This window comes from Nycticebus coucang, chromosome 6, assembly GCF_027406575.1.
Source record: "Nycticebus coucang isolate mNycCou1 chromosome 6, mNycCou1.pri, whole genome shotgun sequence".
NCBI lineage: Eukaryota > Metazoa > Chordata > Mammalia > Primates > Lorisidae > Nycticebus > Nycticebus coucang.
The window spans coordinates 39,263,779-39,288,834 of NC_069785.1; positions in this window are offsets into that span (position 1 = coordinate 39,263,779).

Here is a 25,056-nt window from a genome sequence, read left to right on the forward strand (position 1 = left end):
ATGTTTTTCTAATTTTAATAAATTTTCATTTAACTAACTTTTAATGATGCATAGTATGCTGTGTGAGGTTATGCCAAAATTTACCCAAATTACTCCCATTGTTGAACATTTAGTTATTCTCAATTTTAGGCTATTTCAAAAACCTCTGTAGATAATTATGCCATATAGCTTTAGTTATTTTGTTAAATTCCCAGAAATGCAATTTCTGGATCAAAAAGCATGCATGATTTTAAAATATTTGAAAACTATTAATAGATAACCAGAAACAACCAGAAAGGTTGTTCCAAAGTATCTTTTCATGAGAAATGATAACACGGGAATTTTGTAACCGGTAATTGAAAACTTATTTACTGTTTCACCTTTTTGTACCTTATCTTACTAGTTTTCTACTGCCGTAATAAATTTCTACAGATTCAGGGGCTTAAAACAACACACATTATCTTTTTTTTTTTTTTTTGGTTTTTGGCCAGGGCTAGGTTTGAACCCGTCACCTCTGGCATATGGGACCGGCACCCTACTCCTTAAGCCACAGTTACCGCCCGAACACACATTATCTTAGGTCAAAAGTCTCGTGTGGGTCTCACTGGGCTAAACCAGGTGTCACAGGGCTATGTTCCTTTCTGTGAGCTCATGTTAGGATTCATTTTCTTACCTTTTCCAGCTTCTAGAGACCATCTGCATTTCTTGGTTCATGTCTCGCTGTCTTTACACTCAAAATTTGCAAAGGCAAGTCAAGTTCTTCTCACGTCAGATAGCGCTGACCTCCTTTATCCCCCTCTTCTCCTTTAACGACCCTTAAATTACATTGGGCCTACCTGGATAAACCAGGATGATCCCCCAGATCAAAGCATATAACTTAATACATCTGCAACATTCCTGCCATGGAAGGGAACATTTTTCCCAGTTTAGGAAACCAGGGTGTGGATGTTCTGAGGAATCATTCTGTTTACCACATGGTCCTTGTTATTCTCATTGCCCATATCCCTGTTTTTCAGTACAAACTTCAATTTCTTTTTTCTTTTTGCTTCCAGTGTGGATCCAAATGTAGACATCTTGCTTCAGACATTAGTATTTATTAATTCAAGTCTCAACCCTTAATGTGGTTCTCCCTTGATCATTTACTAAACAGCATAGTATTTTAAGACGACAAAGATCATTATTTTATTTGTTCCTCAACTTCCAGGCTTTTTCTTTCCAAGAGTACATTTTTCATTTCAAACCCATAAGAACTGGTGTCACTTTCTCTCTGTACTGATAACACAGGATTAAAATTGTTGCACCAAATAGTCTTCTTTTTCCTCTCCTCCTAATTTATCACAAGCAGATATTCTACTAGAAGTTGGGAAAAAAGATTTCCAGCTGATGGGCAGCACCTCTACCTTGTGGAAGATTCATTGCCCTGCACATTTTGAATCTGCTGACAAGAAACTTGCAGCAGAAGTAATCAGAGCCCTCGCAAGATTGATTTTTGTTCCTTGCTGGCATATGGCATAGAGGGTGGAAAGGCTCTCATCTCTCAAACTAATCTTAACTATTTAGAAGCCATTACTGCAGGATTACAAATCATCAGAATACACCCTTTTTCCTAACAATGTTATTTATTAGCAAGACCTTCAAATTAGTCTTGTGTCTTGGCTTGCCACTATTCTTAAAATCAACCCTGAAATAAAGTTTTGCCCGAAAAGCATAGCAGTTAGCACCGTTGCTTTAATTGCACAAATGTTAAGCCTAATTCCATTTCCAGTTCACATTTTAAAAATAATTCAAACCAAAATGCAAATTGATTCTTGTCTTCAGTTTGTAAGAAATGCTTAAAGTCAACTTGCTACAAAGAAGAAATTGAATCTATTACCTTTACTCTTCCAAGAAGGAAGTGTAAGGAAAGGAGAATAGTGAGATTTATCTGATATTTGGCTGATATATGGGTATATAAAAATCTTAAGTAATACTGATAATGTCACATAATATTACAACATATATTTTCAGTTGAACGTTATAAGACAATAAGGCATAAATGGAAATTAAAGGGAAAAGTCTGAATGGTTGTCAGGGAACACTTTTTCATTCAGAGAATCATAAACACATGGAATGGTGTGTCAGGCAAAGTTTCTGAGATGAGGATATTGGAGTAATTACAAAATGGATTTATATTCCAAGGATTGAAGTGCGCACAATGGGAAAGAGCTTTAAATCAAATGATTTTTAACCACCCCCCCAAAAAAGAACCTCATGAAAATATATTTCACAAGTATTATCCTAAATTGTGAAGCATCAGAAAGATGAAAGTCTTTAATGCTTTAAAAAATAGCTATTTCAATAAAAAAAGTAGGTAAGAAAAAAGGATTAAGGAGAGAGAATACAATGACTAGAAGAGGAAGAAGCAAGCAGGTGCGAGGAGACACTTAGTGAAAAACTATGTAAATGAAATGGATTTATTAATTCAATTTTACAAGTCCTGGGGAATGGCTAAAAACTTGGCCAAAGTCATCTTAAGGACTTTTTGAGACTCAGTGGATGACATTTATTAGCATAGTTACCCTATTTGCTCTGTAAGTCTTGTACCAGAAATTCTTAATCTTTACACCTGAATCCAGCCTATTTCATAACCCTCATTATCTGTCTCCTTCTTCAGAACAAATGTTGCTATGATCATACCCAAACCCAAGTCTTTGATCAACACAGCGTATGCTGCTCTCCTCACCGGGCTATTTCCTCCTTGTCTCCAACTACTAAATTTCTACTGGTTCCCAAAGTCACAGCCTCTCAAAATCTTTTCCAATCAGCCCCCTTTGCCACTTAATAAAGTTCGTAGTTTGCATCTCTGGGCTTCTTTTCAGAACTTTGTATTTTCCTCTATTAAGCACCTATCTCCTATTTGCAGGGGCTATTTGTTTATCTATATGGCTCACTAATCTAGATCAGGGAGTAAGTCTTATTCAGAAGGAATCATGGGCACCTAGCCTGGTCCTTAATACCTGTTAGTTAAATGAATAATTTAATTAATGAATATCTAAATATTTGGGAAAAAACACACTCTGGGATAATGGGCAGGGACTAGAATTTATAAAAAGTAGGCATTACTTCTAAATTGTTCCTATTTTATTGTAGTGGAATTACATTGTACTAAATATTGTTTGACATAATTGTTTTATTGCCTAGAGTCTGAAAATTTTTCACTATTTTGACTTTCAAAGTGTAATTGGGGAAAATTAAAAATCTTTGCTAAATTTATTTAAAAACATCAAAATAGAAGGATCAGATAACGTTTGTCATCTGTGTATAATTCTAATCTCTTACAAAGATAGGGCTGAAAGAAAAGGGGAAATGATAGCTCTAAGCCGTATTAAGGTTTTAAAATTCTGTTTGACATTGTATACTCATTGGGAAGTCTGAAAAACACAAGATTTACTTAACTAGACAGAAAATTGGGGAAGGACTCAAATCAGAGCCTGTAGGGCTGCTTGAATTTACTGTTTCCAACCTGAGGATGGTACTATTTCAGAAATATGCTCAGACTCTAACATGATCCTCACCAGATGAAAAACTTATAAGTGACAAGCAGAAAGAAATGATGGAAGCTCAGCACTGGTGGTATGGAAGCAGCCAGAAAAGGATTGTTTTAAATAAGAAAGAGGAAAAGAACTATTTCCATCCTTTGAAATGTTTCCTAGAGGTTGCACATAGGGATTTTCCTTGTATTCCAATGGCTAGAACTAGTTTCATTATATTAAAGCTAAGCTATTAGAACTAAAACCAACTGAAAGATCGGCTGAAAAACGTGGTGCTTATTTTGAGCAGTGGCATGCCTAATAAATTGTCTTCCTACTTCAAATAAAGAGAACTGATACTCTAAAACAGGTGGCAGCAGATGAATACATAACAACCAAAGAATGGAAATAACCCAAAGCCCCTTAATAGATGAATGATAAACAGTCACATACATATGTAGAATATTATTCAGCCATAAAAAAGAATAAAGTATGATACGTGCTCCAACGTGGGTGAACACTGATTACGTAAGTGAAAGAAGCTAGACAGAGAAGGTCACATCTTGGGTGAGTCCCTTAAAGTGTAATATCCAGAATAGGTAAATACGTAGAGACAGAAAGCAAATTGTTGGTTGGCCAGGAGGGCTATGGGTAGCAGCTGTTGAAAGGCTACTAGGGTTTCCTTTTTGGATGATAAATTGTTTGCAACTAGATAAAGTTGTGGTTGCCTCCAACGCTGTAAAAGTACTAACAGCCAATGAATTATTCATTTTATTTTTATTTTTATTTTTTTTTTACCATTTGACACATTTTTATCACAGTGGTTAACATAGCCTTTCTGGCGTTATCTCAGTTACTGTGCCAAAACATTTACATTCTACATTTACCAAGTTTCGCAAATACCCCTGTAATATGCACCACAGGTGTGATCCCACCGATTCCCCTCCCTCTACCCACCCCCCCCCTTTCCCACTTCCCCCTATTGTTAAGTTGTAGCTGGGTTATAGCTTTCATGTGAGAGTCCCAAATTAGTTTCATAGTAGGGCTGTGTACATTGGGTATTTTTTCTTCCATTCTTGGGATACTTTACTAAGAAGAATATGTTCCAGCTCCATCCATGTAAACACGACAGTGATCAAAACAGCATGGTATTGGCACAAAAACAGAGAAGTAGATATCTGGAATAGAATAGAGAACCAAGAGATGAATCCAGCTACTTACCGCTATTTGATTTTTGACAAGCCAATTAAAAACATTCAGTGGGGAAAAGATTCCCTATTTAACAAATGGTGCTGGGTGAACTGGCTGGCAACCTGCAGAAGACTGAAATTGGACCCACACCTTTCACCATTAACTAAGATAGACTCTCATTGGATTAAAGATTTAAACTTAAGACATGAAACTATAAAAATACTAGAGGAGAATGCAGGGAAAACCCTTGAAGAAATTGGTCTGGGTGAGCATTTCATGAGGAGAACCCCCCGGGCAATTGAAGCAGCTTCAAAAATACACTACTGGGACTTGATCAAACTAAAAAGCTTCTGCACAGCTAAGAACACAGTAAGCAGAATTATTCATTTTAAAATGATTTTATGTTACATGAATTTTACCGCAAAAGAAACCAAAACTTAAACAGACCAGACAACAGGCTTGAATAATCAGGACTGTTTGATAGCTCTGAAAGTGAAAGAATGAGGAAGGCTGAGATGTATTCAGTTTTGGTGAGGAGTGATACAGGGCGGGAGCACCCCTGATGGGTCAGCACCAGCCCCCTGCCCCGGGGACCTGCCGCGCCTTCTGCATCTTCGCCCCGGGGTGTTGGTGCAGTGGACGAGGGGAGGTGAGAGTTCGAGAACCAGGAGTGGCAGAGAAGGCGAGGGCGGCCGACGCCCGGAGTCCCTAGTTAGTGGAGGGAGACCACGGCCCAGCCTGTGCGGCTGCCGGTGGCAACCCCAGAACCACCGTTGGCCCTAGAGAGCCTCCGCTGGCTGCGCTACTCCCCTGTGAGCATTTCACAGGCCCAAAGGTGATACAGGGTTCTCCCATTCAGGGCTGAACAGGGGCCCCCTTATTTCCCAGGCCTAGACAATTTCATTCATTGGTGCCCGCATTCATCTCACCCCAGCAGAAGGACTATATCCTCCATATGTTATCAAGTCCTGGCCAAATGTAACTACAGAAGATCCATGTGACTATATGTACCACAAAGAGCCCATGCAGAGGAGACCACGCACAGAGGGGAGATTTTTTCCAACTTGGGTTTTTCCCTCTGCCAAAAGCTCCGGTGCTTTTTCTGCATTCTTTTCTATAAAATAAATCCTGTCCTACCTCTGATCTGTGGTCGGCGGATTCATCCTTTGAGTCCCCAACACCAACGACCTACTGAGAAAGAAATTCCCGTAACAGGAGGGAACCTTGATACGAGTCTAGGGAAAAGGCTGACTCTTCGACTTGCGAGTGTTGTCAAACCTCTTCTACTTCTGTTTCTTGAAAGACAGCTAACCCAATTACCTTTACTTTCTGAATTTCCACTGTGCTGGCTTTGTAATGTGTCAACCTGGTAAGGTTGAACTACATCTCCCAGAATCCCCTTCGCTGTACGTTTCAAGTTCATGTCAAAGTCCACCAGAGCCTCTGGTGCATGTCTTAGAGTGAAGTCTCATGCTGAAGTGAAGTGAAGCAGCCGCCTCTTTGTAGCCCACACACAACTGTCACTTATCTGCTGGTCCCAACTTCTCAGGACCCTCTTTCCGCTTCTCTGACTCAGCCAGATGTGTGCGTGTGTTTAACCTGGTTTCTGCAGGAAACTCATGCTGTCAAAGTCAGAAGTCATGAGAACTGGCATGGGTTTCAGTCTGTCATTGTAAACTCCAAATTGTGCTCTTAGCATCTTGCTTCTCTTTGCTTTCTCCACTTTAAACCCATAATTGCAAAGATGTAGAAACAACCTAATTGCCCATGGACATACAGGTAGATTAATAAAATGTGGCATGTGTATACTGTGGAGTACTACTCAGCCATAAACATGGCAATCTGGTATCTTTTGTAACAACCTGGATAGAACTGGAGACCATTTTTCTAAGTGAAGTGTCGGGCAAGAATGGCAGAACAAACACTACATGTGCTCTGTGCTGAATTGGAACCTGTTGATTAACACTTACATGCACAAATGGAAGTAAAACTCCATGGAAATTTAGTAGGGGAGAGGGGTGAGAAGGCGCAGGGCAAACTCACACCTAACAGGTGCAATGCACATATTCTGGGTGAAGGGCACACTTAACAACAACTCCAAATGTACAAATGCAAATTATGTAACCAAATTGTGTGTACCCCTGTAATACTCTGAAATAAAAAAAATTTAAAAAATCAATTTCCCTTCCCCATGGTCTTGCTCTGTGGACTTCAAACTCCAGCATCAGACTCCAGGACTACAGCTTTCAGAGACTACTTGCCTAGCTCTTTTAATAGTATAAGGTCAAATCCCTCTAATAAAGCTATTTCTCACTCTATATTCCATTCTACTTTCTGATTGAAGCTGGGTCGATGTACTGCTCATTACTCTCTTTCTGATGACGACTCTTACTTTCTTCACAGACCTTCTTCTCTCTAAATGTTTTGTGAGAAGTTAGTGTGAATTAGTTAGAATGGAGAATTAGAGACCTGTACCTTGGTCATGGGAGAAAAGGATGTTTATTTGATTTTTGAATGTTCAAACTGAGGTCAGAGAACTCACTATAGTTGAAAAACATGCCATAATGCATGATCCAGAAATTTTACTCCTAGGTATATACCCAACAAAAATTCATACATATATTCACAAAAATACATAAACGCACCTAATAATTTTATCCATAGTAGGCAAAAATGGAAACTACTCAAATGGCCATCAACAGTAAAGTGAATTAAGAACATTGTGCTATATTCACATAATAGAATCCTATGTGACAATGAGAATGATAATCTACAACATGTAACAATATAGAAGAATCTTAAAAGAAGCCAGATGCCAAACAACACACTTTATATGTTGTATTTCTAAAAAAGTGTAGGCAAGACAAATTTACAAATGGTTACCCTTGAGATGTGACATCTGGTGAGCTGGGTATTGGTTGCACAGGTGTGTTCCTTTTGTGAAGATTCATTGAGCTGTACAGCTTATGACATGTGACTTTTCTGAATGCAAGTTATTTTCAAAAATATTAAAATATTAGACCAAAGATTCATGTATCAAAATGGAATTAAATGAAAACAAATTGATAATCTCCCATTATGTATAGGTGTTATATGAGATTTATTCAGAATTTTTTAAATTAACCCTTCTTTCATTAGGGTAGTACCACTTAAAAATCAACTATTAGTGTTGTAATTAAAAGGATAATACTTCTTTATTTTCTATCAACAAACAATTTCTATTTATTCTGTTTGTGTTTTGACCCTGAAGACTAGATAATAGTGTAATTTACCAGATTTAGAATTTAAATCATATATGTACATCTTATTTTTCTGGATGATAAGAGGGTAAAAACTTAGGGATACTAAACAAAGCTGTTCCACAGAATAAAGGCAATTAACTTTAAAAGTACTATACATGTTATATAACACAAATGTTGGCTATTTTAGGATTTTCAAAGCATATGAATACACTTTGCCGTATGAGGAATATGCTTATGAATTCTAGAATTTTATAATCAATCATTCATTTTGTTCATTTTGACACAGGAATTAATAACATGGATAGCACTATTCAGAACCATCAACAATCTGGTTCAGAGATTGAGCAACACTGTATTAGGAGTCTTAAATTTGGTGAACAACACAACTAAGCTAATCATTCTCACACTCCGTTTTCTCAGCTGTGAAATTATTTTCTTCCCTGTCTTTATTATAGTAAAGCTGTGAGTATTAAGAAAAATTATGATCTGAAAACACATTAAAATCATAAAATACTAAAAAAAATAAGGAATTTAATGTGTCTTTTAGTAGTGCTGATCAGCTTGGTGGTATTATACCCATCTTTCCTTTTGGGATTCTTGTTGATACCTGGTTAAAATAAACCCTACTTAACTCTTTTTTCTTTTTTTTTTTTTTTTTTTTTTTTGCAGTTTTTGGCCAGGGCTGGGATTGAACCTGCCACCTCCAGTATGTGGGGCCAGCACCCTACTCCTTTGAGCCATAGGCGCTGCCCCCTACTTAACTCTTTAATAATGCATTAAATGTAGAAAAATAAGTTTTTAAAAAGTCCATATCTATACACATTGTCAGAAAATTACAGACCTCAAGTATATAGAGGAAACTAAAAGCAACAGGGAAGACCAATTTACCAACAGACAATCTGCAATTAGATTGATACCAAATCAGACGACAATGTCAGTAGGCTGCTAATGGGAAATGTTTGGGAATTTAGAACCTGTATACCAGAAAAAACTGTCATTTGATAGTAAGAATAAAACATTTTCAGAAACTCAAAGGTTTAGAACTATTATGTGGTTAAAGGACTATTAATAAAAGATATACTTTGGCAAAAAGAACAATGAACTCAGACAAAAACAAGATGCAAAGAGCAACAGTGAGCTAAGCGATCAGTACCACATTTATTCAAAATTTATGTTTAAGAAAAACAAGCTGAGACGAGGCTATCATAGTCAAAAATCATGCAGGAGTTGGGAGGGAGGAATTTAGAGAAAAGTCAAATTATGTTAAAATCTTATCATATTTGGAAAAAGGAAAGAAATATAAATTGTTAATACTGTTAGAACCATAATTTTAAGTAAGTATTAAAATTTGACAGTAACAGCTAAAAGAGTGGGAAAAGAATGCATATCTTCTAAATAAGTTGGAGAAAACAACTTAAAACAATAATCGAAGAACATAAAGAAAAAGCTTGTTGCATAGAAAATACCAAATACTCAGTAAAAACAATTACAATAAATATAAAGAGGTTAAACTCACCAAAGAAAACTAGCATATTCAATGACAAAACAAACCAAATGAACCAAGTAACATCAGTTATAATTCTGAAAATTAGAAAATAGATACCACTATAGGTATTACAAAGTAAATGTAGAAGCCTAATAAAAATGAGTAATTTTCTGAAAGCATGTAAATGATCACAGCTCAGAAAGAAATAGAAAGTAGACTAGAGTGGTAGTCAAGAGTCTTATCTGGATGAACTAAGTCACCTGACATAAGACTAAGAATAAAATGTGTAGTAATAAATTGAACCTAAAGAAAGGAATTATCACTACAGATAACAGAGATCAACTACATAGTTATAAATTGTATTAGTTTCCTATTGGTGCTGGAACAAATAATCAGATCTTTAGTGGTTTGAAATGATGGTTCCATAGGTCAGAAGTCTGAAAATTGGTCATGTGGGGACTAAAACCAAAGTAGCAAAAGAACTGAGTTCCTTCTAAAATCTCCAGGGGAAGATTCTCTGTTTGCCTTTTCCAGCTACAGAGGTAGCCTCCTTCCAGCAATGTCGTAACCGCTTCCATCCTCACTTCTCCTTCTGACTTGACATTTCTACCTCTCTCTTACAAGGACTGCTTGTGATTACACTAGGCTCACCCAGATAATTCAGAATAATCTCCCCATTTCAATATCCTTAATCCTATAGGAAAAGCCCCTTTTGTCATATAAGATGACATGTTCACATTTTTAAGATTAGAGCATGGACATCTTTGGGGTCATTATTCTGCCCACCACTTATGTCGGTATTTACTAAGATAGTCAGGAATTTTTTAACAATAGGAAATGCAAAGTATGTGGCTTTTTATTTTGTGAAATAAAATCAAAGAAATCCGGATTAAGTATGTGCAGAGGATCCCACAATGAAATGTGTTTTGATGTTTCAACAACAGATGCATCACCCAGGGACACTCTCTCTAGGAAACAGCAGGAGCCTCCTGCCTACTCTCTTTCGTCTGGCTTAAAATTCATCTTCTTGCCAGCTGCCAGCTTTAAACTACAGTGAGCCTCTCAGTTTATGGTCCTTTCAAGTTAAAATCTGTTACACTAGTAGAGAAATTGCTATACTTATGTAAATCAATAATTGCAATGTATATGACACCATAAATTCATAGCATGCCCAGAGTGTTGTTAGCTACAACATACATGTTTGCTGTGTTTGGCCAATCAAGCAACACATACAATGTAACTCATTTGCATACCCACTTACATATATCTTCAAATTTTCAATTCATTTTTAAAAATAAAGAATTTACAGCAATCCTGGGTTCAAAAATTATTAAGGAAACTATATTCAAACAATTCAAATTACGTTGTAAATATTCTAGGAGGTCTTCAGCATATGTAGTAACATCTCTGAGCAAGACTAGCAAGGCCTATAGAGCTTCTCCCCTATGCACCCATCACAGATCTAAAAGGTGCTATCAAAAACTGTAAGTGGGCTTGATAGTGATGGATCTAGGTGACCCTAGAACCTTCTAGTTTTAGAGATTTTATTTTCTGTTAATTTTAGTGCTTCTTTCTATGTTATCTTTAAACGTTAGTCCTACTGTTTTCTCTGCACACACCAGGGTTTGAGTGGGAATAGTCTTGTATTCATTCAAGTAAGTTTTAGCACCTGGCATTTTGGGCCTGTGTGTAAACCTGGAGATATGAATGATGCACAAGTGAGACCTGATGTCTGTTTCTTAAAAACCTAGAGTCTGGTGGTGTGAGGGATGGGAGGATGGTGATTGACAATTGTACAGATGACACATCAATATAAATACAATTGTGATAAGTGCAACCATAGAAAAGTGTGGACGAGAACACATGTGGCCATAGATTTAATTCAGGGAATGAGAAAGGATTACATGAAGAAAGTATTTTTAGACTGAGATGGTACAAATAAATCCTGTTTGTGAATATTTTCTTCAACTAGTCATTTTCTCATCTATTGCTCTATATGACTACATCTTTGACTTAGATCTTTCTTCTAATTATTTTATTTTTTGCACAAATCCCATTGTCTATGATTTCAACAAAACAAAATGAGTTGCCATTCACTGACTTAAAGAAATTTCTGTAGTGTTCTTTGTTTCTCCATGGCATTTTCTTATCTTTGCAGTTAAAACTTGATCAGATATTTGACCTAGGTATTTTATAGGCCTTCTTAATCTATTGAATTTGTTCTTTTTGAACAGATTCAGGGAGGCTTGACTGCAGCTCTCTCTTTAGTCAAATAACAGACTTTATGGCAGTGCATTCTTATATGAGTTCTACCTATGCTGTTTCATTGGAAGACCCATTTCTAGTAAGCAGAAAGGAAGACTTAACCAATCTCTTTTCATACTTAAATGTGGTTTACTCCCTTTTCTGTGATTATCTCTGTGATTGTTATGAATCAGAACAATTTAGCAGTCCTACCCACTGTGTTATGCTACATATCTTAAGACTTATTTTGAGAAATTATATGAATTTTCTTATAATCTAAATCGATGAGCATTTCTATAGAAAGTGTATATAGATTTATACTTGTATAAACATTTAAATAGGCAAAAATATGGTTGATTGATGAGTTTTACATAAATCTCAAAAAAAGGGCTACTTTTGTTTTACTTGGGTATATCTGTGAGGTTATGGAGTAGAAAGCTTTATCTTTGATTATAAAAGGCATTCCTCTTCCCATTACATTGGGAGATATCGTTATTGCCTTGACACAGTCTAGGGCACCATTCAGTTCAATGTAGCTATTTTGTGGAGGAGGCACAATGCTTACTGCTGAAGAACCTTTGCTGGAAAGTCAGGTAACCTGGATCTGAATCTCAGCCTTGCCTATATCAGCTGTGACCCTGATAAAACACAATCTCCAATGCTTTCTGCTTCTTAAAGAGAGAAAAATTATTGTCCTATGGGATTTTGATGGGGATTAATTAAGCCATGTATTGCTTGGTGTCTGGTATGTTGTGAAATATTTAATGCTGATTATCATTATGACTACTGAATGTTATACCACATGTTAGGTAGTGTTGTAGATACTAGGCCATGCAATCAGAGAGGTTGTGGTGCTGGAGAAATGTCATATAGTACCTGGGAAATGACCATTCCCATATAGAGAGGTGGGAGCGATGTAACTCCATGAGATAAGAAGGTGGACATGGGGAAGTGGATGCAGAGATGCTTCACAGACTTTTGAGCAACTTCATGAAGAATAAAAAGCATTTTGTATGTAGAGCAGGGGAAGAGCTTTGGAGGTGGGGGAAATACCAAGAAAACGTGGAACACACCTGGGTAAACAAGGAATGGTCTTGACTTGAGCATGATCAGATTTTTGCATTGAGGATGTGATGGGGGAAATGCCACAAAGGTAAGTTGGGGATGAGTTACATAAACAGTGAAACCCTTGTTCAGCACTCAAATCCAACTGGATGAAATAGTGCTGAGAAGGGATTTCAGCTAGTTCAAGCAGTGCAGTGACAGCATATATCACAAAGGCTAAGTCTACATATTATCATTTGTCAGAGCTATCAAGCTATCAAAATATTTTCATTCTTAGCCATGGTAGTTTAAATACATTATTCAGTGTACTAAGGTGCAATTTTTTCCTGTTTTCTGAGGGTCTTAGACCATACATATTCTCCAAAATGTGCATCCTTTAAACTGAAAGTAATCTCAATGTATGCTGCCAAAATCAAGTGAAATATATTTTGCAACCCTAACAATTTGTGAAGTTGAGTCAAGCTTGTCCTTCATCTTCTCATTCCTTGTCAATTCATCTCAATCTATATACAGATATTTAAAATATATCCTGAGTATTATCACTTCTCATCATTTCCATAGTTATCACTCCAGTCAAAATCACAATCATTCCTTACTGGGACTATTGGAGGAGCCTCCAAATGGGTCTCTGATTTTCTTTTCTCTTTTTTTCTACTACACTTCCATATACAGCCAGTGTGATTGGAAGAGAATAGAAACATGATCTTCTTAGTTCTCTGGTTTTCTTTCCCCAGGGCTTTGCCGTCCAACTTAAAATAAAACCCCAAGTGTTTGTCATGGCCCCTGTTACCTCTCCAATTTTGCTCACGGCTTTCAAAAGACATGTTGGACTCTGCTGTAACTTAAACATGTAAAAACACACGCCTGTACTACCTCCCTTTCCCAGACAAGGGCCTCAAATTTGCTGTTCTACTTTCTATAGATGCTTCTCCCCTAGATGCCCGTTAAGCTTGACCCTCCCTTCACTGAGGTTTCCCATTGGAAGAACTATTCAAACTGATGTAACATTTCCTTCCGCAACCCATTTCACATCCAACAAGACATTTGTCACTGCCTGAAATATTAAATGTATTTATTTGTTCATTTTTTGCTTCATTCCTTGCTTCTTCCCAACAGAACACATCCCTCATGGAGGCATGGACTCTATTTTGCTCACTGCTGCATGCAGAAATTGTATGTCTTTAAAAATTGGCTGAACGAATCTGGAGAATTTCACTGGTTTCTTTTATTTACCTTCAATCCATATCTCACTTATCCAACCATCCAGTCTTTCGCATAGACACCAGTCATGCTGAAACTGCCCTTTCTCTCCTTACAAAACTTCCATATACATGAGACCTACTGAGTTTTCTAGCTGACTCCTTTGTTCCAGAAACTTTTTCCACTTTAAAAATCTAAATATTTCCATCTTGAGGTGAGTCAAACTTCTCATGTTGGAAGGTGCATGACCAATTCTTCTTTGATCGTATGATAATTGCTGGCAAATGAAAATGTGTTACCATTCCAAGGAGTATTTGTGTTTTAACAGTAAGTGTTTCTTAATATTCAGACAGACTAGTAGAATTGTGGATTATTTAACCAATGCTATAGACTGAATGTTTACGCCCCCCCCACCCCAATTCATGTATTGAAACCTAATCTCCAAATGTGATGGTATTTGGAAGTGGGGCCTTTAGAGCTGCGATGCCCCTTACACAATGTAGACTATAGGGAGAAGGAGCCATCTTTAAGCCAGAAGGCGGCCCATACCACATACCACGTAGGATTGCCTATTGATCCTGGACTTCCCCAGACTCCAGGACTGTGAGAAATAAAGTTTTAAGCCACCCAGTGTATGATTTTCTGTTATAGCAGCCCAAATAGATTAAGACAACCATCAGAGAGTGGGAAAGAGAAAAAGAGTGAAAGAGAGAGACACACAGAAAAGCAGCTTTAGGGGAAAAACCTTCTCAGGATTTCTCCAATCACGTCATGTTATTACTCATATTTTGTTCCAAGTCCAAGAAAGCTGTCCATGGATGGGATTTGTATCTGATGTACTTTTAGTTAAGTTAGTTTAGTTAAACGATCCCATTTAGTTAGGCATGTAAGTGTATTTTTAATTAATCAATTTATGAAAATATGCTTAATTCTACATTTATAATCAATAATCTTGATATTAGAAATATTGCTTTCTCCAGAAATTTATAATTATTAGGATTTTCCTTGAATTTTTCTGTTTAAAGGAAGTTGTAAAGTCAAGCAATTCATAAAAATTTTTATTTGGCCATATAAACTAGAAATTTTATTTATTTACCAAAACTGAAAAAAAAAATAAAGGGAAAAACATTATTAACATAACAAAATAGCCCAGTATTATTTATTATTAAACCTTAATGTTGTCTCTTGAACAAACAATTCCTAGTTCTGGTCTTTCTAAAGAACTACCCCAGCCTTAAGAGGAAAAAATAGGCAAATCACTATTATTGTCAGAAATTTCTTTGATTTTTCTTAATAACATATAGAGAAGTTGACAGAATATCAGCAAGGATATAGGAAACTTGAGTACTGAGCACCAATTTGACCTAGTTGACTTTTATGGACTGCTCTACTCAACAGAGAATAATCCACATTATTTTCAAGTGCACATAGAACATTTATCAAAATAGACCATATTCTCAGCCATAAAACAAGTTTAAAAGGTTTTACATCATACCAAGCACATTCTCTGACAAAAACGGAATGAAATTAGAAATTAGAAATAAATCTGGAAATTCCCACATATTTGGATATTAAATAACACTTCCAAATTACCAGGTATCAACAAAAAAATCACCAGGGAAACTATAGTAGATTTTGAACTTAATGAAAGTAAATTTCAGCATATCAAAACTGGTAGGATGTAGCTAAATCAGCACATACAGAGACATTTAAATAATTAAATAAATCGTATTAACAAAGAAGAAAGGCCTTAAACCAATGCCTTAAACTAATGTTCACATTAAGAAACTAGAAGAAGAGCAAAGAAATAAAGCCAAAGTAATCAGAAAGAAGAAATAATATAAGACTAAAATTAATGAATTAGAAAACAGGAAAATAATGGGACTATCAGTGTAAGCAAAAGATTTGTTTCTTCAAAAAGACCAATAGAATTGGTAAACTTTAGTAGACTATTCATGAAAAAAGAGAAAACGATGCAAATTGTCAACATCAATGAGAGGAGGGACTTTGTTAAGCATCCTTTAGACAGTATAATGGGGATATGTTATGAATACCCTATATCAATATATTGAATAATTTAAGGGAAATGGTCAAATTCCTTAACAGACACAAACTACCAAAGCTCACTCAAAAAGAAATTAACTATCAGAATAGTACTGCACTTATTAGACAGTGAATTTCTAGTTAAACTCTTCCCACAAAGAAAACCATGGCCCAAGTTGCACCATTGACAAATTATACCTGACATTTAAAGAAGAAATTGTATAAAATTCTTCCCCCCCCCAAAAATAGAAAACACTATTCAATTCATTTTGTGAAGCCAGCATTACTTTGATAGCAAACCAGAAATACATACAGGTCTGACAATGAAGGGGCACAGTCCCCTGCACGCTAGTAAGGTGAATCAGTCTCATTTGTGCTCCTTGAGGTACGAGGCCCTGAGAAGGAACATTTCCAGTACTTGGGCTAGATGTGAGTTTTGGGGGATATTCTCCCCCAGCTCGCAGAAGCGGCTTTGCTGAAAAATGCAGGCAGTCATGCCTTAAAGGAAAGAATGTGCTAGAGGGCCCTCGCCAAGTCATAGCTGGAGACAGATCATCTGCTTGGGGCAATGGACCGTTGCACTTAATTCCCTCCCTCTATTTACACAATAACTTTCAGTTAATCATATAGGTAAGTGGGCAAACAGAACAGACAACCCAGCCTTTGTGTTTCATCTCCATTGTTGTTTATCTCCAAATAGGATATTCTTAGTTTAGAAAGATGTGTATGTACTTTGCTGTATTAATGCTGATTAGGAATCTCGATGACAGTTTTGTTACCTTTTGTCTTCTTTATTCTTGGATTATTTTTATCTGATGAGTTTGGGTATATAAGAAAGTGAATAAAGACAAGTGATTGGTGTTGTGCCTGAGCAAGCACTAGCCATCCCTTTTAAAATCATTCATTTCATCTGTGGTGCTGCCTCTGCATCATCGACCAGTAGCCCAGTGGACAGCAACATGACAATTAAGTTTGCAAACGCACCACCATGCACTTATGTTGGCAGCAGTGTGCAAACAGCTCTGTAAGGCTTCAGAACCTTGGTATGTCAGTGTCTCACAGCTGTGTTCCTTTGGACATGTGGTGGTGTCTTGCTGAGTGGCATTCATTATTATTTCATGATTTTGTGTGCGGTGGTGAGAATGTCTGAGCTTGAATTAGAGCAAAGAACAGACATTAAGTTTCCTGCTAGACTTGGCAAGAGTGGAAGTGAAATCAGAGACATGTTAGTCCAAATTTATGAGAATAATGTCAAAGAAAATGGCAGTGTACAAATGGATTAAACATTTTCCTTAGGGCAGGGAAAATGTCACTGATGAAGAGAGGTCAGGGTGGCAGACCTAAGCAGAACTGACAAATACATTGCACAACTTTGTCAAATTAAGCATCAAAATCTTTGGCTGACTATAAGAAGCATAGCAGAGAAAGTTAACACTGCTAGAGAAAACAGGAAAATCCTGGCATGAGAAAGGTGTGGCTCTCGTATCATGACAATGCACCGCATGGCACTGTCTGTGAGGAAATTGTTAGCCAGTCAATAAATAACTGTTGGAACACCCTCCTTACTCACCTGATCTGGCTCTCAATGACTTTCTGTTTACCTTAAGATACAGGAAATATTGAAAGAAAGACATTTTGATAATATTCAGGACAGGAACGGTAATATGATGACAGCTCTGATGGCCATTCCAAAAAAAGAGTTCCTAATTGCCTTGAACCATGGACTAGGTGCTGCCACCAGTACAGAGCTCCCCAAGAGGAGGACTTTGAAGGTGAACATAGTGATATTCAGCAGTGAGGTATGTGGCGCTTTAACAGGACAAGTTCATGAACTTAATTGTCCGACCTTCATATTATATATATATATATAAAAAAAAGAAAACTAGAGATCAGCATTCTACATGAACATAAAATCCTTATGAATAATCCTTAATAAAGTATTAGCAAATCAAATCTAGAAATACATAAAAAGGATGGTTAATCATGACCAAGTAGGGTGTACCTCAAGAATGTAAAGTTGGTTTAACATTCAATAATAAATCAATATAATTTATAATTATTCTATGACAAAAGGTACACATATCTCATAGATATAGATGAAGCATTTAATAAAATTCAAAATTCATTTATGGTAAAAACTTTTGAGCCTACTAGGAAGAGTAGGGAACATTCTCAATCTGTTTAAAGGCATCAGCAAAAAAAATCTATAGCTACTTTTATACTTAATGGTGAAATACTAAATACTTCCCCATAAAATTGAAACAAAGCAAGGATGTCCACTTTTGTCACTTTTATTCAGTAGTTTACTGAAATTTCTGGCCAGTGCTTTAAGGAAATTAAAAGAAAGAAATTGAAAAGGAAAAAAAAACAAATCCAAGTATTCTTTATTTACAGATCATCTATATAGAAATTCCAAAGGATTTAGAAAAGAGTCTACAAAAATCTGAATTTAACAGTGACATGACATAAGGTTAATGTGCAAAATCAATTTTATTTCTCTATATTAACAAACAACTGAAAATAGAAAATAAAGGAACAATGTCCAGTGTCCATCAGCTGGTACATGCACAGACTATGTTTGATATATTCATAAAATGGAATGCCATTCACAATAAAAAGGAAAAAACTACTCCCCCATGCAGTAATGCAGATGAATCGAAAGCATTACACCAAATTAAAAAGAAATAGCAAAAAGCCAAATCTCTCACCCACAGAAATCAGATCAGTGTCTTTGCCAGGGGTGAGAAGTTGAGGCTACAAGGGACACAGGAAAATGTTTTAGAGTATGGTAAGATTATAAATATGGAACAGTTATGACTATATATAATTGTCAAACTCACTGAATTAAAATTAATCGCCTTTATGGCATGTAAACGATCTTTCAATAAAACTGACAAAAATAAGAAAAAGGGGGGAAAAGACAAAAAAGTCAACACAAGTGGACACATGTGCAAGAGACCACTCAGACGTAACAAATTAGTGAAGGGTGAGCAGAATGGGAATAAGAGTGTGGATCTCTATGTTACCACAAGCATGTTTGAAAACACCAATCCTTGTTTTTCCCCTCATTATCTAACTACTTATTAATAATAGTGCATCAATGGCATTAACTCAACGTTAGACCACAGGCAGAAAGGCAAGGAGCCAAAGAACTAGAAGAGAAACTATCTTTGCTCTTGAATGAAAATTCAAAAAAGAGAGATGGTTGACATTTTGATCTGTTACACTTTAGCTCTCACCCTCCTGGTGATTTGGCTTTTTGTGTAAGCCCAATAAACCAATCAAAATGATTCGTTTCCACTACCCGTTTAGTTTATATGAACAAACATTTAAATTAGTCACTGTGGGCCAGCAAGACAAATGCGTGGGCTTCATCCTGATTCTGTCATGAGTTTTGTTAAATGATCAATCTCATTGGGCTTTTCCAGAGCCATAAACTTAAGTGTAGCTAACTCTATTATTTTTGACAGCATAAAATGTGTATAAATTGAGTTCATAAAGAAATATGGACTCTGACATTTGTTTTGTGATTGAGGTTTTGGTTTTTTTACTATTAGCTTTTTGGTAATATACAGTATCTCTCTCTCACTTTCTTATGTAGTACAAATCAAATGGAACATCAAAATTGTTTCTTAAGAGACTTTTAAAACTACTTTTTTTCCTGTTCAATTTATAAAATTGCATTCTTACCTTTTTTATTGTGAATTTCTATTCTAAACTAAGCCATGCAATTCTCAGAATATCACATTATAATTTTAGGTTTAAGGTTATTTTCATCACTTAAAATGAAAGGGTAGTAGAAAGTTAAGGAGTTTATTCATCATTACATGGAAATTTTTCACACAGATGAATGCTTATTATATAAAGTGTGAATAAAATTTATACATTCCACCAGTAGGCATCTTCACGGGACATTTGTTACTTCGGTCCGCCCAGTGATGTTGCCTCTTCTTCCCGGAATCACCTTCTCCGCACCCCACCCCGTTTGTGAACCTTCTTAATGTCAATTACTGCCCCCCTCCCCTTTACTAGCCAAGGGGCACAGCATCAAAACTTTTTCTGGGAATGTTGGGTTATAAGTGAAATTTCCCAGGGATGGAGCTAAGCTCCCTCTAAATGGTGTTGTGAAAAGACTACCTAGAAACTTGGAGCCATTCAGGTGTGTATTTCTCAGAAGAAAATTGTAGTTTTTCCTTCATATCTGTAAGCTATTCCATATATCCTTCTATTAATTTCCCTCTTTTTTCTTGCTTAAGTTACCAGTACCATTAACTTAGTTATTTTACCAGGTTACTGCTTTCAGTCAAAGAACCTTAAGCATAAAGTAACCTTGTGATTATTTTCAGTGACTTTTTGTCCAAGTGAGAGAGACATCTAACCCCCTGGCTTGTCAGATCCAAGAGCACTACATTCCCAGGACCCTCGTCTCCAGGCAGCAACATTGTTAAAATGACAAATTTGAAATTAAACAGATATTTCCTAGTCATAATCAAAATATGGAAATTGCTAGGAAATGCAGTACTAGGTCTTAGGGCTGCAGTTTCTTCAACATGCTCTAAATGAATTCTTATGCGTCTACCAGCTCTAATATGCTGGAATATAACAGGTATGATACTATTTCAAATCTGCACATAACTAACAGGGGAATAATTTCATTCAACCAAAATCTAATTATATTGCTAGAGACAAGTGTTTGCAATGTATTAAAGGATTTTTATTTTTTGTAAAGAGAGATTTGATTGAAGGATAAAAGTTTTGCTTTGTTTGGCTTTTTTGAGTCATAGTCTTACTCTATCACCCTAAGTAGAGTGCTGTGCCATCACTGTAGCTCACAGCAACCTCAAACTCTTGAGCTCAAGTGATCCTCTTGCCTTAACCTTGGAATAGCTGGGACTACAGGTGCCCGTCACAGTGCCTGGCTAGTTTTTCTATTATTAGTAGAGATGAGGTCTCACCCTTGCCCAGGTGGATTCTGAACTCATGAATCAAGCAATCCATCTACCTTTGCCTCCCAGAGTGCTAAAATTACAGGTAATTTTAGAGGTGTGAGCCACCATGCCCGGAAATAAAAGATTTCACCAGACCATCTTGGGAAGACACAGAACATCAAATGTTGAATGTTTATCTACCATAAACTTAATGATTTTCCCTGGAAATTATGTTAATTAGCTATAGTAGAACATAGTGTGTCATTTCTTCTAAATTGCATTAGGACCTTGTCATTTTAATGACTTCCATCATGTCAGGCCACTTCCTCTGAGGCCTTGTAAAGGGCCAGATGTTCTCCTTTTCACCTGTGCTCTTGCAGTTGAATTCAATATAACTGTTTTCTAATGTGGAAATTCTGTGGGATGGACAGAGAACTATTAACATAAACTTCTACTATATGAGTTTTTTCAAGGTCTATGACACGTATAAACTATTGAGGAGTGTTGTTTTTAATATCATATCTCAAGAACATATTATTTGCCAAATTAAAAAAGTAAACATGTTTCAATATAAAGACAGATCATATATTTTATAGCCATTGTTTACGTGGCAATATGGCAATATATTCTAAGCCTATATAAAATACATATGTGTGTACTCCAAATATTTTTCCTACTATACAAGAAAAGGTATGGTGATATTGATAAATACTATATTTAGTAATTTATTTTGTAATGCCAAAAATAGATTCATTTTGGAGTGTATTGATGGATTGGTTATGGTTTTCGTAAAACTTTAGTATCCAAACTAAATGACCATGATGTTTCTAGATATTTCCATTGCATGTAATTGATATTACATAGGACTTGGTCATTTCATATCAAAACTTACTTCAGTACCATTCTTAAACAATGTACATTTATAGAAATTCCACCATATACTGTATCTAAATTTCTGTAAGTTACTCTACCTGTTTCTATTACCAAAAGAATAAGAACACTAGGGCATAGGTGAATAACCATCCTGTGCAGTGAATGATAAATTATCTTGCAATATTTTTAATCCAAATATAAACAAATTAGCTGGCCACCCATAGCTCAATGGTTAGAGTGCCAGCTCTGTGCATAGGGGCTGGTTGGTTTGAACCCAGCCTGGGCCTGATAAACAAATATAAACAAGTTCTTCCTCAAGACGTGGGGAACTTAAACTCAATGATACTACAGGTTTGTATTCTGGAAGACTGACAGAAATGAAAGATTCAGGATGACTTTGGTACCAAGAGTATGGAAGAAATTCAACAGTTGTTCCTAAGGAAGACTTTTAGCTAATAATCAGAAAAAGCACTGAGTTGAATTTGACATTGAAAGCTAATAGGCTAAATTTATTACAAATCAATGTTAGGCGTATCTGGCCAAAGAATGGTTTTACAACAAGATCCTACTTATTAAATTTAGTTCCAGAAATTTTTGAACACCAATAACAAAAAAATTCTCAATGCAGAAGTGATACAATCTTGATCCACATCACCAAAAATTTAAAATTTAAATCATAACAGAAAGACAACTTATATATCATTGAGCCCAATCTTCCATTCTTCTAATTACACTTCCCACATGTACGCTCACATATAATTCACACTTCAGTAAACTTATGTGAGGAATGTGTAGTTAAGCCCACGGAGGAACTAAGTGACTTGCCTGAGGAAGACAAAACAGTAAGTGGGTAGGAACATGGCGGACTGGATTCAAATCCCAGCTCTGTCATTTACTGCCTGTCTGAGCTTAAGCAAATCATTCAATCCTTTTGTGCCTCAATTGAAAAATGGGATAATAGTAATATCCAACTCAGAATTGTTTTAAATATGGCTTTAAATAAGCTAATTTGTGAAATGCTCTTAGCTCACTGCCTGGCATACAATACATGCTATTTTAATTGTATCTGTACAACAAATTAGCTGTGTGCTGTTGGGTAACTTATTTTAAGTGCTTTCCAAATTTATCATAATTTATATTGCACAGTTGTTCATTATTTCTAGTCTGTCTCCCCAACGGGATGTAAAAAATCCAGATGGCAGAGCCTAGATCTGTTTTAAGCACTAACATATGACACGGTGGCTGGCATATTTGGGTGCTCAAGAATGGTTTTTGTTACAAAGCACGTTATTGTCATCATAATCCCTGATAGGGTTGTTGAAAGGATTAGATGAAAGAATGCAAGTCAAGCACTTAGGAACATGTTGGGAACCCCAAACAGTAGTACCTAATAAATGTGTGTGCTTGTTACTGTCATAATCACCATAAACTAAGGTGATAAAACCCTAACTAAGTTTATGTTAACACCATAAACTAACCACAACTAAAGTTCCCAGTTCCCCACAATTAATTAAATATATGGAAGACAGAAAAACTAAGTCCTAATGTTATAAAGTCTATCTTGCAAGGTTTTTCTGCAGTTGCTACTGCCTGGCAACAAAAGTCTGAGGAAGAGAGTGTACACTGGGAGATAAGGGCTGATTGCATCCTGTGTCTGCGCTCTTGGCTTGGTCTGCATAGCACCATGGCTATGCAGCAGGGCAGGGACAACAACAAATAGACTACCTTGTTCAGATGTTTCAAAACCTGTCTGAGTTTTGGTCTGTCTTGAAAAAGTAGGAGAGAGGGACAAAAGTTAACACTCCCACCAGGCAACCATGTCATGGGGCTCAGAGGTTGCTTCCCGTTTCTCTGGGGCATTTACCCTTGCATTTGCACTTGGCTCCTGGAGACACAACTACTGTGTTGGACCCTTGATTTGGGTCTAGGAATATTCAGAATATGATTTTTAAAATCTGGATGCCTTTGTCCACTCTCTCTTTTTTTTTGGAGCAGAAAAGACTTATTTCTGCTGTCTTTTTCATGACTCCTTGCCTTGTTCACATTTTATATAACATCTGAGAGCATGTGTCAAGAGAAATTTAAAATTATAGTTCATTTACTTTGGTTAAACATAAGGAAGGAAAAGTAATTACCAGAGTAAAATGATGGAATTAAGGATTCTTCTTGCAACCTAGTTAGGTATTTAGTGTTTGATGAGTGCTGGAAAAGAGAAATACATTTTTTCAAGGAGGACAGTATCAATCTTCAGTCACAAACGGAAGACGCTGAACATGATTTAGATAGCAAACATATGGTTTGCAAACAAAATCAATCTTTTTCTTGGCGGTAAGAGTTGACAATATACGGTACCTCTCGTTTTGTTTCTAAATCAGAAAATGATTTTTTAGTGGTGAATAAATTTCCTGCATCAGCAACAGTTTTGTTTTTGTTCCTCCCCCCACCCAGGGAAATATGCTACAAGATAGAAGAGGCACTTTAGAAGAGACCACGCAGATGGTCTGTAGGAAACCTGATAAATATAATTCCATATAAACAGAGTACATGCATTCTCTCATATAAGGATAAAGTATTAATTAGTTTAGTTTATTTACAGATTCAGTACAGGCTCAAAGTTTAAATTTAATGGAGTAGGGATCCAATTTGATAGATCATAAAAACTATCTACCAGCCTGTCACTGATGGTTTTGCTGACTAACCTAACGTGGGTGCTCCATGAATCCCTGATTCAGCTGAGGTTCCAGATGCCCCTTATTCATATAGGAGCCCATCTCATGATCAAACATATTTAGTTCAAACCAGCATGGCTGATGTCTACCATTCTCTCTTTAAAAATAGTCATGCAGTTATTTTATTATCTTTCATAATCCATCCATCCTACAAAACAGTAGGAGTGTCTCTGACAATGTCAAATTCAGGGAATGTTGCTGTAATTTTGTCCTCAAAAATTTAAAGGGATGATTCTAGGAATGAGTTGTAATTACTCTCCATTTCTGATACAAGTAGAGAAGCAGGGAAAGATATTGGTCACATTAGGAAGAGACTGAAGAGGGAAACTTTTTTTTTTTTTTTAACATATTCAGTATTCTTTGTTGTAAATTCTACGTATTCAATTAAAGAATGTTTTTGTTGATTTGTGTGGAATTCTTGTACCTGTAGCCAACCTAGTTTCAATGCAACCACAACTTGACAAATAGGATTTCGTCCCAATATGCAAATTCTTTTATTGTAAAAGAGTAAGATTGTCATTACATTTTTAATGTGTCCAGTAATTAAACATTTTCTTACCCTTGTAC